At 44.9% G+C, this 16,451-nt stretch overlaps 1 protein-coding gene across 1 annotated transcript in view; it reads left to right on the top strand.

The window, feature by feature from the left end:
* LOC126548218 (synaptotagmin-15-like) overlaps positions 1 to 16,451 on the top strand; it is a 419,497-nt gene that overhangs the window by 108,882 nt on the left and 294,164 nt on the right. The window lies entirely within an intron of this gene.

Genomic DNA, 16,451 nt, shown 5'->3' with positions numbered 1-16,451 from the left:
CGCCTTTCACCATTTGTTTCTTTTTTCATTTTTTATCTACATTAGCATTTTTTAGTACTTTTCATCACGCATAGCGCCTTAGCCGATATAGTAGTAGTGCATGAAATGGAGAAACAGGAAGCACATGCTTCTAACTTCTCCATCTGATCCCCCGAGATCAATCTATCTGTCAGCGTGGTGAAGTTATTCCAGCGCTTGGCTCTCGCAACGAGCTAAAGTGCTTGATGCGATCTTCTTCATACCATTTGCGGGGTACGTCTGAAGTACTCAGGCTTCGTTTGCTTGTTGTTAAATGCCTCTAGACAACCTGGAAGGTAGGCTATACTATACATTAGAGCAGGCTATTCGAAGACGCAGTCAAGAAATTCCTTATAGAACTGGTAGAGCACAAGCGCGCCGTAATCAGCAAATATAGCGTTCGTCTTAAAGCGCATGACTTCTCAACGAACTTGAATCAGAATCGTTGGCACAGCGCAAATAGCAATTCAAGAAATGATGACTGCGGCGCGATCTTGCAAAAAGATGATGGGGGCTTTGTTTTCGATGTTTTCGTGTTTCTTTTTTCATATCTTGCTTATCAACATTTATTTATTTATTTATTTATTTATTTATTTATTTATTTATTTATTTATTTATTTATTGCTGCGTATAGCAGCAAGGTTCTTGGTACGAAGTGGAGTTTCAGCCTATGTAACGTCAGACTGTAGCATAACAGCGGAGAATTCAGATCGTTCTTGTGGGCAGGGTAAGAGAGGTTTGGAGATGAGATTCCGCATAGAGACATAATAATAAGTAAATGTGAAATTTCTGAAATTTAGACATGGTGGGCTTAGGCATGGTTATACTTACCTGCTAAGTATGGGCTAATTCAATGGCAAGTGAAGCCGATTAGCTAGTGTGCGATGCTAGAGTCGTAAGTAGCATTCATTCTCCTCTTGCATATCGCAAACACTTGCATGTATCGGAAAGTCTTCAACTTTAATCAGTGAAGATGTCACTTAGAAGTGTCGTAGTCATGTCACATTCGTGCCGTCATCATTGGCATCGTCATTGTAATGTCGTCGTTGTCGTAGTATTGCACGTACAGCTGGGGGAGTTTGCGCATGATCGCAGGAGTTCGTGATAAAATTGAGTCGTTATTGTGGGGGTGGGGAGCGGAGGCCTTTAGGGAACTTACAGGGGCCGTGTAACGTAAAACTATTCCATTCTGATTTTATTACAATCGCCTGACGCCAACCTTACGTAACCGCCGACTCACTCATCAGGCGGTGACCCGGAGCGTTAACAACCCAATAATACGCTATCCGCCATTATAGGAAGTCACTTTTGTTTGCTTTCAAAGTGAATAGCATTTCCTACCTTGATGAGATTTTCTCATCTAATTGGCTGACAAGAGGCGAGCAGCGCGCACAAGTGGAGAGAGAATCGGTGGTCCCGAGCTAACGGAACGCAAATAGATAACCAGGTAAAGAGATTGGTGCCGTGATCTGCGATTATTCCGCTTCTCCTTGCTTAGCTTACGCTGGCTGGTTGAACATCGCGACGGCGTGCAACGGAGAGTTAAAAATGAAGAGTTGGCGTAGTGATGTCGCATACTTTTTATTATACGCTAAGAAATCTATTCTCGCCGGCAGCTCCGAGTAGCCATCGTCAGAGCAATCGGTAGGCATCTGTCTATTCCTTTCAGGACGGGGTAGTCTCCCGCTATTCCGAAAAAAAATTACTTTCGTTCGGCGTATTAATACATTTTTAGTGCGTACATGTCACTTCGACACGGTGAGTTTTCACGGTTTTGTGGCGTTGGGTGACAGACCGGCGTAATGGGGGCACCCCGAAAATCTTTGACCAACAGCGGAGGGATATTGGCAAAAAAGCGTGCAATCGTAGATAATTCATTTTATTTTGTTCAGCCTAATTATGCATAGTTAGTGTATACACATCATATCAGATGGTGAGTTTGCGCAGAATTAGTGACGTCGCCTAGAGGTCGGGAGTGGGCGCGGCCCAAAATTTTTTTACCAGTCATGGAGGGCCAATGGCAGAAATGGAATAAAAACATATTGGAATAGCTTTACGTTACAGCGCACTTGCTGTCAGCAGTAAATGAGTTAAGAGCTGGAGGAATCAATGCAGTCTTCTGGACTTTCTAGACGACCGATATTCGTCGACGTTTAGAAGCAGCACGCTCGACCTGAATCCATCATTGGAATAAAACAGAAACAGCGCATCTTGAAACTGCAAAAGCGCTCAAAGACAAGAAACGAAGAGAGTGGACAGAACGCAGCGCTCTTCGTTTCTTGTCTTTGTGCGCTTTTACAGTTTCAAGAGGCAAGTAAACCCACTAGCCCAGTTCTCCATTCTGTTACAGAAACAGCGCGACACAGGACGAGCGAGTAAAGAGCACAGGACAGAGCGCTGTCCTGTGCTCTTTACTCGCTCGTCCTGTGTCACGCTCTTTCTGTTTTATTCCAATGATGAACCAACCAGCCGCTTTGAACATACTGAATCCATCAATTTTCTCTGTTGGAGCGGGCGAGCCCGCTAATTAATGCACATCAACAACAAAGCCTATACTACAGCGGTGGAAGCTTTAATCTAGCCCAAGTGAGTCTACTTTTTTTCGAGTGTTATGACTATAATATGACGACCATACTTTACTTTCATTGTATGATGCAGTATCTGTTTGGAGCTACTCAGCCAAATGAAATAAAAAAATGCATCCTTGTTGTGCGGAGGTTACATTTTCTTTCATGGAAAGGAAAGGAAGCCAGCCAATTATTTATACTATAGTTACGTTCATCTGCAACATTAGTCTAAACGAATTTTGGTTAATGAGAGTTTCATTTTTCATTCATTTTCATTTTTATTTCCTTAAAGACCCCCGAGGGGGTATTACATAAGGGGTGGGTTTTTTTTTTTGTTAGACAGAATATTGTTGATACCGATCAGTGCGATGTTATATTTGATATGCTATGCATGAAGCTTGATGGGCAGGTGATAATGGCGATGTTGCGAGAAAGGCGGTTCCAGTCTTTTGCTGTTCTGGGAAAAAATGAAGCAGAAAATGTTTTAGTGCGGGCACGTGGTATGGTGGTTTATGGTAGTGGTACTTTTGACCCGGAAGAAAGTGGCTAGGAGCAGCCGGTCAGTCTTTCAACATTATGGCTTCTCTCTGGTCGACAGAACCCCTATGCATTTGCCCTTGGTTACAGCCCCTTGTTTAGCTTCGACGAAAGGACGCACCCTTCTGAAACAACGCTGGTTGTTACGAGGCACTTTCTCAGTGCTTGAACAAGCACTAATGAGTTCTACTTGTTTTCATGCTGTGTATGCTGGTTTGTTTCTTTCCCTTTCTTTCTTTCCTTCAAGAATAGTGTTATGCTTAAAGAGAATGAATATTTTCCCCTAATGATTTATGCATTTTATAGCCGCGAATACTTTGGTATAATTACATTTGCTGAACTTGGGTTGCTTCAGTACAATATAGGGCGTTCATTTCGTGTTTAAGCTCATTCAATTTAGGCGCCACATACACCACATTAGGGCAAGAACTAATACTTCATGAGCGTCTTGTTGCACTGGCAAAAGATTTAGTAATCGCGACTCTGTGTTAATTATTGCGAAGCGTATTACAAGTTCATCGCCTTTTTGAGTATTGAAAGTATAGATGTTGCGACCCACTCCGTACCAGTAGCCCACGACAAAATGAAGACGCTTACTCATTCGACGTAGGCGTGTAAAAAACGTCACATTTCATACAACCCCTCACACGGCCACACAGACAGCCTCGCTGTACTTTATATGAAGCAGTGCATCGTGGGTGGGCAACCTGATGAACCAGTGACACACCGCTTCAACATCCCCCTTCTGAGACTACATGCCTGTTCTCACAAGCAGACGCATCTGTGCTTCCTAGTCTTCTCGTATTTGCGCTTAGACTAGGAACGCTGACAAAAATCACATGGGCAAATCTTGATATGTACGAAGCTTATGTATCGCCGACCTTGAGAGCATCGTTTCCTCTAGCGCATATTTGCACTTGCCCAAAGGCAAACTCTTGTTAGTGCTCTCCGCGAGGCAAGAATGCCGTGTGGCTGCGTGTTTTTGATGTTCCCGTGGGTATGTCGTCGGGCTGCCGAGGCAGTTTTTGGAGCGGTGTTGGTTTTCCTCCGTGATGAAGGCTTGTGTGTGCAGCCCTCGTTTACTGTAATTTTCGTTATTTCTTGCTCTCATCATTCTTCCATTCATTACGAACCATTTCACATCGTCTTATATTGGTTGTGATTGTTTTGGTATTATATTGACGCAATCATAGCGGCTACTACGTCACATGGGAGCAGACATGCGTCCCACCCAGATGACAATAAAATACGGGTGGCACACGTTCTGCTCTTGTCCGCTATAATTAAAGATGACGTTGTTTTGTTAGCCTTTGCACTCTGCCTACGTAGCAATATGTATTCTGCTCTTTACACCAGGGGCAATACTTGTACTCCTTTATGACGGTCATTACCACACATATTTCCGCTGAGGCATGTGCACTGTTGTTATCATAAGGGGAACCCCGCCGCCAGGCCGCGCCCAACATCCTGCGCGACAGACACGACTGCACTTTGTCACATGAGTGCGCAGTCTGAATTTCTCCATTGTGAAGTTACCGTGTGTTTCAGTATTAAGCAGTTCCCGAAAACAGTGTTTTAGAAGAGGAGTATTTTTTCAGCGACGCACTATTGGCGGACATCAAGGATAGCCCGATACTCACTGATCACTTCGTTAATAACTGAAATTTACGAATTACCTTTAGAACAATTGTAGTGCTTGCGTTATCATAAAGATGGTTCTCTGCTAAAAGTATATCCCTTTAGTACGAATTCAGATGCTATCGTCAGTTTGAAGATAAGTCTAGCACCTCCATCTCCGACAAGTATACATCCGCTTTTCACATAGTCTTGCATTTGATGTAAAATGCCCAATTAATGAGAAGCACATTAGGTTGTCGACTTTAAGAGGCTCAATCGAGTTGCGCGCTATCACCCCATTTTTGAAAAATCTGCTCGGAATAAATAAATAAAAATAGACGCGACGTACCACCTGCTTTCTGTAAAAGCAAGACCCGTATTTTTTTTTAATCGCCTGTTACAGAAAGCGTCGTCCCGTCTTTTCAAAGGGATTTCAGGGAGGGGCGAAATTTAGCTGCATGATGACTTACAATATTCATGTAGTTACTTAAAGTTCACTGATTTACTTCAAGACTAATATAGCACTTGGAAAATAAAAGTCGAGTAGCAGGGAAGTCATGTCTGCTTAGCAAAAATTCAAACACTAGCATCACTTTCAATACATCGGCGATTAGTAGGTGCTGTGAAATATACTGGTGTTCCCAATACTTATTGTCCTAAAGCGTCGCTTTAGCAGTTTCGGACAATTTTATCTATAACTCCGGGTCAAATTTTAATATACTTTGGAGATGAATAACTGGAAAATGGTGCTAGATTTAGGATTTATGCAAAGCAGACATGACTCCCCTGCTGCTCTGCTTCAACTTCGCAATTGAATCATGTACCCTAACGTGTGTAGTTAGAGACTTAATTAGTCAAAGTTTTAACTAAAAGAGAGAAGTATTGTCGTTAGTGTACCTCATGAGGCAATTCACCCGAACATGCATGAACTGCATTATATGATCCACACGATATTAAAAAAAAGGGAAGAAAGTATATTCTAACTGTAATGCCGTAGCACCTGGTACGTGTATGAGCTGATGATGACATACACGTCGATAATAACATACCTCCTTGTCCATAAATTAGGAAATGTACTTATTTACCAGTTTATTTATGTATCATACTTCTTCAACGTCAAAAGTATCAATGCCACAACACAACGTTTGTGCACGTCGATAGAAGAGGTCCTCATGAGCGCAGAAATTCTCCGCACTAGTGCTGCAGAGCACGCCACCACACTGGTATGATTCCGAGTCAAGAGATGTTTACATTTTAAAGCGAAGCTTTCTTGGCCTTGACAATGAAAACATAGACAAAATCACCGAAGACAGCCACATGGCAGAACTAACAACAACAGAGCACGTGGTTTGCTACCCAATGCTAAAGGAGGGTACATCCAGGATGTCCTCTTGTTTGAAATGAAACTAATGAAAAGGGTCTCTGTCACTGTACGGTGATGAGGGCTACTTTGCCGTGCTAACACAATCTCGCTCCACAGTGAGCGGCCTTGCAATGTCCGTTCCGAACAGCAATATCAAAACACGTTGGGCTCAGAGATCATGAATGGGAAGCTTTTTTGGCAGTGAAGTTGCCGAAGTAATCACATGGTCACTGAAATATGGTCTTGTGTCCCTTTCTGACAGCATCGTGATGACTTTTTCTGATATCTGACAACGAGAGCGAGTGGGAACCGTGACGCAGGCCTGATTGCAAGCTTTGTAATTCCGTCATTGATCACAAGATATACGGTCCTTGATGAGGCTGCTTTTGTTCACGCAATGAATAGCACCATGGAGAGCTTCATGTTGTTACTCTGTGGCTGTCGTCACGTGGAAGGTATCCGAGAAGCCATTGTTTGTCGTGACATATATCAACGTTCAGAATGCCTTGCGAAACAATTTTTGTAAAGAGAAAATTGAGATGAACTGTCCGATCTCTGGCGTATGGCAGCAAATGTAGGCGTTTGCTGCGGCTTCGATATCAACAAGGTGGGCTCTGCTGGCTAAATATCTACAAAATCTATGCAACTGTTACAAAGCTGACTGGACAGTGGGCAGCTGTCGACTATGTCTAAAACAACCAATCAGTGCGTCGTTGATATGCAATGACTCGCGGCAGGCTCTGCTATCAACGAAGTCATCGCAATCGCAAAACAACCTTGTCAAGAATACCATCTACTTACACACTCAACATTTGTATCTTGAGCCAAAGAATTTGTACTACAACGCTTTTCTGCCCACTGCTTTTAGGTAGTGGGCAAGGCCAAAGCCTATCAAGCTGTAACACTGCTTGACTGGGTAGCTTATATAACCCATCCTCACGCCCGTTTTTAAAAGGTATGATAAGGCATTTATACTTGCTATTACGTGGTGAGCTTGACTTTCCCGCTTGTTTAACACAGAACGGCAACAAGGGCTTTTCGCAGTGTCAACACAAGCCATGGCTCCCCGCGCAACCAAATGTTGGCTTTAGAATTTAATTTGAACGTCTAGATATGTAGTAAGGCAATATGCCGTATGTGCAGGGCACGTGACACTTGCATAATGTGCTTTGTACTTTTAAAAGCTTCTTAACCTCAAGTACCGCCTCGAGCAGTACTTTATGCCTCTTCGTCATCAATCTTATAGAAGAGTGAAATGATTTGCTGCATTTTTCCTGTAAGTTCTTGTGTTTTGTTGCGGCACTCCTTTCGTTTCGATGTGTGAGGCAGCCGAATTTCTTTTGTTCTGTGACACCAACCTCTCCCATCTTCTCCTATAAAAGAAGCCCCTCTCTCTCGGACCATGCGAGAGCTAGCGCTGCCTCAGAGTTGCGCCCATATAATTCTCTATCTTTGCAACAACGTTTTCTTTTAACCATATAAAAATGAACAGAATTGACCGAAAGTAACCCTTAGGTTATGGCCATCCCAGGCTATTACATTTATTTTTATTTTTTTATTTACAATACTTCCAGTCTCATATCGAGACCATAGCAGGTGGGCATATGATTATACATACAATTCATGTTTTATATACCGAATGGTAAGAACATGAAAACATGTAAATGGCAATAGATAAAACAGGTTCAATGCACAATTTTACAACACTAATAATATGAATAACAAGAGAAACTCACAGAAATAGTACACTTCAGGTTACATGTACGTAAGGATTATTACAGTGTTATAAAAACAAAGAAAGAAACAAAGGAGGTAAATGTTTAGCTACAGTTAAAAAATGGGAGTTCTGACGATTATATATGCATAAGATCTATTCTTTCCTAACTAATTATTTCATCTTCTAATAACTTAACAAAATCAGACTGCGATACTGTGTTAGTTACAGATGCATCTAGGTTATTCCACTCGCGAACAACACGGGGGAAAAAGGAAGACTGAAAAGTATCGTTATTACAAAGGAACTCGTTTAGTGTATATGCATGATTGTGACGAAGTACGCGGGATTTAGAAAAGGTAACGTATGCTGCGGCATTTATTTTTAGTCGGCTGTGTAATATTTGATGCAAAAAGTTTAGACGAGCTCGTTTTGCTCGTACAGCCAAAGTTGCAAGCCCTGACTGTGTTAGAAGAAGAGTAGGGGAATCACTGCGCCGGTATTTTCGGTGGATAAACCTAATTGCCTTTCTCTGGATCTTTTCCAGTTTAGATATGTTTGTTTTAGTGTACGGGAACTATACGACATTAGCATACTCAAGCACAGGTCTCACAAATGTAATGTAAGTTAAAAGTTTGACGTTAGTTGGTGCCAACCGCAGGCACCTTTTGAGAAAGAAGAGTTTTCGTAATGCACAGGAAGTAATGTTGTTAATATGTGCTGTCCAGTTAAGGTCGGACGTTATTGTTAAACCAAGATACTTATGCTGTTGAACTCTAGTTACGAGGCCGCCGTTAAGTGTGTAGTAGAAAAACGATGGGTGCTTTTTTCTCGTTACTGTCATGTAAACCGTTTTGTTTGTATTAATGGTCATTTGCCAGTTATCACACCATTCGGTTATTTTTGCTAGTGCATTATTGAGCAGAACTTGATCTTGATGATTGTGTATTTCCCTGTATATTATGCCGTCGTCTGCAAACAGTTTGATTTTACAATCAATGTTATTTGTAATGTCATTGATAAAAAGTAAAAATAACAGCGGACCTATTACTGAGCCCTGTGGGACCCCTGATTTGACAGGCACCGGAGCAGATGGGATGTTTTCGATGACGACAAATTGGGATCGGTGAGATAAAAAGTTTTTTATCCATGCAGTAATGGGTCCATTGCCAATAGCAGCTGTAATTTTGGCAGTTAGTTTAGTATGGCACACACAATCAAACGCTTTACTGAAATCTAGTAAAAGTAGGTCAGTTTGATTATGATTATTAATACTTAAAGCAAGATCGTGTACGACCTCTGTTAGCTGAGTGACTGTCGATAAGCCTCTTCTAAAACCGTGTTGAACATCTACTAGAATATGTTCTTCGAAATATGCGGTCAAGTGTTTGAGAATAATGTGTTCCAAAATTTTACATGATGTGCTGGTAAGCGAAATTGGTCTGTAGTTAGATGGCAGGTTAGTATCGCCTGACTTATGAATGGGTACAATTTTGGCAATTTTCCAATCTTCAGGTAGCTCTGACGTCGAAAGTGACTTGCGGTAAATAAGGCCAAGATATTTACTGTTACATTCAGCATATCTTTTCAAGAACTCGTTGGGAATGTTATCGGGACCGTTTGATTTCTTCACGTCTAACTCAAGTAACTGCTTAAATATTCCGGAGTCGTTTATTGGTAATGTGTCAATAGTGTGAAATGATGACGGTGAGAAATATGGAATTGTGTCGTTATCTTTAGTAACGACTGATTGAAAGTCTTGGTCAAATTTATCAGCGAGTGCCAGTTTTTCCTCGCGTGGACGATCTGGTGTCGTTGCGGGGCGTGCGCGAAAAAAGTTCCAGAAGCGATTAGGGTTGTGATTGATAAGGTTAGGCAATGTTTCATTGAAATATATATGCTTCGCAAGCTTAGTCTTTAACTTGAGCTCGTCGGCAGCGCGGGAGAGTTGCGATTTTGTTTGTGTACTTGCACCGTTCTTTTTCATCTTACGCCGCAAACGTTTTATTCTGCGCTTGACATGAATTATATCGCGTGTTATCCAAGGATTTTTATACGCTTGAAATGAAGCCAGAGATCATTAACGTGAACAGAACTTTCGTTGGCAGCTTCGTAAAATTCTTGGTATTCATGCGCTAAATAGGTTAGTATAGCGGAATCGTATGCTTTTTCAAAATCAGGGACAATAATTTCACTAGTTTTGGCTGTTGCAGTGCATCCGAGGGGCAGCTGGCATTTTGTAATGTTGTGGTCTGAGATACCATTTATGATCTCCGAGTTCAGTCTGCATATATAGCGCGTTTTGTTTACCTGCACCAAATTTTTAAGAATTGCCTATGGCAGATATCACAATTCTAACCCTTGATATAAACACTCAATGAGGCGGACATTACTCCTGCGAGAAATCAAAATGACTTATTAGCTTCTTAACATAATTGCGCTAATTATTTTTAATTAACTACCATACGGTACATATTCCAATTTACGAATTATAGCTGGCGAGTTTGCAAGACTTATCCACTTGGACCGAATTCTCTGGACTGCATTGGCAGGCAGTCCAGATATGCAGTCCAGAACGCCAAGGAAATGCATTGGCGTTCTAGTTTATTTTTGAAAGAAATCGCAGTGTTGTGCATTGAAGCACAGAAGTAACTGGAACACCTGTGCATTTCGTCCAACACTTCGAAAATTATTATTTGCGAACTTGCGGACTTGCGAACTTGCTGGATACAGTTCGTAGAATAAATATGTGCCGTAAAACAAATAATGAAAAAGTTACCGTACCATCTGCTCCATGTATGGGCCGCACCCATGTAAGGGCCGCAACCCCAACTTGCGAGCCCAAAATTTTGGAAAAAAAGTTTCAACGGAGAAGCAATCGCTTTCGGTACCTCGATGGCGCGCGCGAGCATCGGCGAATTTTCGCTCGCTGCGTACTTCCGCTCGCCGCTATAAGATGGCGAGAGCTACGCGTTGACCTTTGGTGCAATGGTACATCCGGGGATTCGGCGCCTGCACAATTCAAGGCTGCGCCGGCACCATTTTGACGAAAAGGTTCGGTCCCGTGTAAGGGCTGCACCTCACAAAAATTGTGAAAAAAAAGTGCGGCCCTTAGACGAGTCTATAAGGTAATTAGCTTATTTTGTTAAATCATTCAATTAAACATCTTGATTTCTCGTAGAAATGTGGTCGCCTCATCTAGTAATTTAGATCGAGGGTTATAATTCTGTTCTCTGCAACAGGCGACTTTTAAAATTGTGATGCGGCTAAAAAACCAGTGTTTTGCGAGCGTGTTTTGTGCGCTCATGTATGTATGTATGTATGTATGTATGTATGTATGTATGTATGTATGTATGTATGTATGTATGTATGTATGTATGTATGTATGTATGTATGTATGTATGTATGTATGTATGTATGTATGTATGTATGTTGTCAGCTTTTAATTGTGGTTGCCATTATACAGATCCCTCACGGGCGCTCGCGTTGCTGTGTTGCAATCAGAAATGACCCAATAAAGAGCCTTCGTTGCAGGGGAAAAAAGTCACGGGTGGGGCAGATTCTGAACTCATGGTTGTTCGTCTGGGAGCCGCGTCTTCAATCGCTGCATCATATCATATCCGCTTGACTGATACAACTCGATGCACGTGCTACGGGGCAATGGGACGCACCACTTTGCGCGTGCTTTGCGGAGAAATAAATCTGCAGTTAGAAGCAACAGAGCGCTGTTCGCCACAGTGGAAAGACAGATTTCATTACCTGCAAAGCAACGCTTATGATCCGGCGAATAATAAACCTGAACCACTTGTCAGAGGGAATCTCAGTGAACGTGAAATATCTACACATCGTAATCGTGTCAACACATTGTAAATGCTATAAATATGTTGTGAAGTGTTTTTGTAAACGTATGTAACAGCGGAAACGTCGCTGTCCGTCGGCTATTGTCGGTGCACTTCGTTCACTCACAATAACTAGAACCTCGTAGTTCTTTTTCAAGCGAAGCTTGTATTGTCTCACTCGTGTCGGCGTCAGTGTTGGTGTTGCCGTCCGAAAAAACTCATGTCGCGCGAAAATAAAGATTGCTTGTCGGGTTGCGAGACCAGCATACTAACCGATTCAGCCACTGTCGGTTCATCATACGCGCCCTTTCAGACGGGTTCTTATATACATGAACTAGACGCAGCGCAAGGCGCGAGCCAATCACAGGCGTCTCCTCCCCCTAGCGGATGCAAAGGATGTGATCACGTGTACGCTCGCCTCACGCCCGCCGTTTCCCGCCAGTTCAGGCCCGGCAGTCAGATGGGGAGGCTGCGTTTGGTTCGTTCTGCAGATGAGCAGGCTGCGTTGAAGGTACGGCAGCGGGCACGGACAGCACGTTGTGCGTTCGGCCGAAGAACACGTGGCGTTTGATGAACGCCGCCGGGAACTCGTGCGAGAAAGGGCACGTCTTCGACGTGCCGACGTCGCCGTGAGGGAGCGCAATGCCGAGGCGTTGCGACAACGAAGAGCCACGGATCCCAAGCTTCGCTTGCACCCCTCTTCACAGTAGTGGAAGGGTGGTCAATTTTTTTCTTTTACATAATGCGTCCTTACCATATGGAGTAGCACACAGAGTCATATATGGGTATAGGCTAGCATCTCCAGATATCATCAATCAACGCCTCGGTCTTCTTGTCCATCACGTTTACATGCCGGATGCGCCAACCAATAAATTATTGACGATAGGCTTGCAGGACATCGAGACCGTGCCCGAAAAAAATGTATACATCTTTATGGTGCTTTGTTGTTCATCCAACTTTATAAATCACGAATCTCGTTTTCTTTTCTTTCTTTTGTGGGTATTACCTACAAACAGCTGCGCCCAGAAGGAAGGAAGGAAGGAAAAGGGGGAGAAGGAAAGGCAGGAAGGTTAACCAGTTTAGCTTAACCGGTTTGCTACCCTACACATGGGAGAGGGATGGGGGCGATGAAAGATGGGGAAGGGGAAGAGAGAGAGCACAAGAGGGGAGAAGAAAAGGCAGGGAGGTTAACCAGTTTAGCTTAACCGGTTTGCTACCCTACACATGGGAGAGAGATGGGGGCAAGAAAGATGGGGAAGGGGAAGAGAGAGAGAGAGCACATAGCACAGCACACACACATCGTCCGTTAGAGTCCATCAATCTGGCATGGTACGTGATATCACTGTCACAGCGGCTTGTCCAATCCTGTCTCTTTCAAAAACCGAATTGGGTGGTGTAGGTTATGCCTAGGGTGCCTAGAATGTGCCTGCCCGTTCTAGGCACCCTAGACATAACCTACACCACCCAATTCGGTTTTTGAAAGAGACGGGATTGGACTAGCTGATCACGAATGTTTGGAGGGATGGGTACCAAAAGTACCCACCCCTCCAAACATTCGTGATCAGCTAGTCATCCCGCCCATACCTCGCAATATGCACCCTGAACACAATCCGGAGCGACGTGCAGAAAGAGCTAAACAACTACAAAAGCGCTACGACCAAGCCGCTGACGTAACCTACGTGGACGCAGCAGAGTACCCCAACCAAAACACCATGGCGGTCGTCGCAGTCGCGGGTTCGCAGTACCACCTCTCCGCGGCCGCATCAATATTGGCCACGCAACCCTAAGTAGGAGAAGAAACGGCCATCGCTTTGGCCTACGCGGCTACCAATGCACACTGCATCATCAGCGATTCAAAAACGGCCATCCGTAACTACGCAAGAGGACTGATAGCACCCGAAGCGCAGAAGATTCTATCTGGCACTCCTCCCCCAAGGCAACGCCGCGTGCAGATCATCTGGGCCCCTGGTCACTCGGGTCTGGCTGGAAACGAAGCCGCCCACGATGCCGCCCGAGCTCTCGCACACCGGGCGCATCATCCTTCTCCTGCGTCTTCCGATCCCGAACAGCCCTCTGTTCTGCATCGCGGTCACGCGCGGGACCAAATGGTCACGTTCAGAGAAATTCTCCTGCACTACGGCAGAGAGCGGTTACGCTACCCCCCAGCACACAAAACACTGAATAAGTCTCAATCTACCACTTGGCGACTCCTTCAGGCACGAACTTTTCCGAACCACGTGCTTTACAACCGCATGCACCCCGATGCATACTCACCACTCTGCAAAGCGTGCAAGGCCCGCGCCGACCTCAATCATATTATCTGGCAATGCCCCAAAGCCTCACCCACCAACACCTCCCGCACTAACACACGCATCATTAGTACGGCCGAGCAGTGGGAGACATTGCTGCTCAGCTTGGACCCAGAGGAGCAGCTCTGGGCCGTCCGGATGGCCGAAGACGCCGCCAGAAAGCAAGGACTGGCCGCCGTCTGAGGAAGGGGGGATTGGGGGTTAGTCTCCCGACCCCCGCCACCCCTTAACCCCATCAAGGACACAATAAAGTTTTATCTCTCTTTCAAAAACCGAAGTAGTCCCTTCGTCGCCTTCACCTGCGATGCCTTCTGTTGGCGGCATGTGAAAATCGTGTCGAGGGACAATGGTCTAGTGTCAAGGTGCGCTAGAACGGATGCCAGGGACTGTCGCTGAACATTATATTCAGGACAGTCGCACAGAATATGTTCCAGCGTCTCCTCGCAAAGACAGGCATTGCAGAGAGCGTTGTCGGTCATTCCAATGCGAAATGAGTAAGATTTCGTGAAAGCCACCCCTAGCCATAAGCGATAAAGCAGAGTCGCCTCTCTTCGGCGGAGTCCAGTTGGCATATAGAGATGCATCAAAGAGGGCAGGTCGTATTGACGGTTGCTCTGGTTGGTCTGGCTGTTTGGTGTGCACCATAGAGAGAGCGTGATCTCCTGCGCAAGCACTCGAAGTCTGCTAGCTGCGTCGGATCGTGAAAGCAGTATGGCCTCTTCTTGTGCGTCTTCAAGAGCTGCCCGAGTGGCATTATCGGCGTCTTCGTTTCCAGTGACGCCGCAGTGACTTGTCAGCCACTGAAACGTCACGTGGTGTCCTTTCTCCTGTGATGTATGGAGTAGGCATCTAATATCGAATAGGAGCTGTTCGAATGGCCCGCGACGCAGAGCTGATAGTACAGATTGTAGGGCTGCCTTTGAGTCGCTGAAGATTGACCATTGTCGAGATGGCTCCCGACTGACGAAACAAAGTGCAGCGCGAAGAGCAGCTAGTTCAGCAGATGTCGATGTTGTAGGGTGGTCAGTCCTAATGCTGATGGTAATAGCTTTTGCTGGGACAACCACAGCACCGGACGAACACTGGATGTTTGTGGAACCATCAGTATAAATGTGTTCACTGTCCGCGTACCTCCCGTGCAGAAGAAGCAGAGACAGTTGTTTCAGCACAGGCGACGACAGTTCAGACTTTTTCCCGATTCCTGGTACACTGAGATGGACTGCGGGGCTGATAAGACACCAAGGGGGTATCGATGGTTTAGATGCAGCGGTGAAGCCCGAGGGAAGTTTGTCGTTGTACTTGATGATAGTTTTAGAGAATGATGATTGGTGCCTGTCTGAAGGTAGTGTTGCAAGGTGGTGATAGGGGGCACGTGCAAAATGTCTGATGTGCGTTCTCAGGGCTTCCACCGTAATGTGAGTTTGGATTGGATGGTCCCGAGCAATCGCAATAGTTGCCTCTGTTGACGTGCATCTGGGCAAACCAAGGCAGACTCTGAGTGCTCGAGCTTGTGCTGCCTGCAGAACACGAATATTTGTCTTGCAGGTGTTGGTCAGTACAGGTAGACTATATCTTAACAAACCGAGAAAGAGAGCTCTGTAGAGTTTAAGCATTGCGTCTACTGACATCCCCCACGTCTTTCCTGTCAAGTATTTAAACAACTGGGGAGTTGCTGTCAGGCGCCGTTTCATGTAGGCCACGCGCGGGCTCCAACAGAGGTCTCGGTCAATAATTACGCCAAGGAATCTGTGGGTTCGGACATAGGAAATGGTCCGTCCATTGATTGAGATGACATAAGCCGTCATTGGTTTGCGAGTAAATGCTACTAGTGCGCATTTTTCTGGTGATATGCTGAGACCCTGTTTACACAAGTAGCTCGCTGTCAAAGTGGCCGCTCTTTGAAGCCGCGCACGTATCTGAGGACGTGTGACTGCCGAAGTCCAGACACAGATGTCGTCAGCGTATATTGAAATTTTGATGGTAGTTGGCAAGTATTCAGCAAGTCCAACAAGAGCGAGGTTGAATAGCGTCGGGCTGAGAGCACCGCCTTGAGGAACGCCCCTGCTGGTATAGCGTCGCGTAGTTGGGCCATCGGCAGTTAACACATAGAATGATCTTGCAGATAGGTAACTTGCAATCCACAAAGAAAACTCGACCACCTAGGCCAACCGTCGCAAGAGCGTCGAGAATGGCCTCATGTAATACGTTATCGTATGCCCCTTTCACATCTAAGAATAAAGCTGCAGATAAACGCTTACGGGACCTTTCGTGCTGGACATATGAAACGAGATCAACTACATTGTCGATGGAAGAGCGGTCACGTCGGAAACCAGCCATGGAAATCGGATAAATCTTGTAGTATTCAAGGTACCATTCCTACACAGCTGGCCAGCGCTATTGGGCGGTAAGAGGTGAGTTCTAGTGGGTATTTGCCCTGCTTTAAGAGTGGCACCAGGCGGCTTACTTTCCATTCGTCAGGAACATTTC

The sequence above is a fragment of the Dermacentor andersoni genome, chromosome 1 (genome assembly GCF_023375885.2).
Source record: "Dermacentor andersoni chromosome 1, qqDerAnde1_hic_scaffold, whole genome shotgun sequence".
Taxonomy (NCBI): domain Eukaryota; kingdom Metazoa; phylum Arthropoda; class Arachnida; order Ixodida; family Ixodidae; genus Dermacentor; species Dermacentor andersoni.
This window is presented reverse-complemented; position numbering and strand designations above follow the sequence as displayed.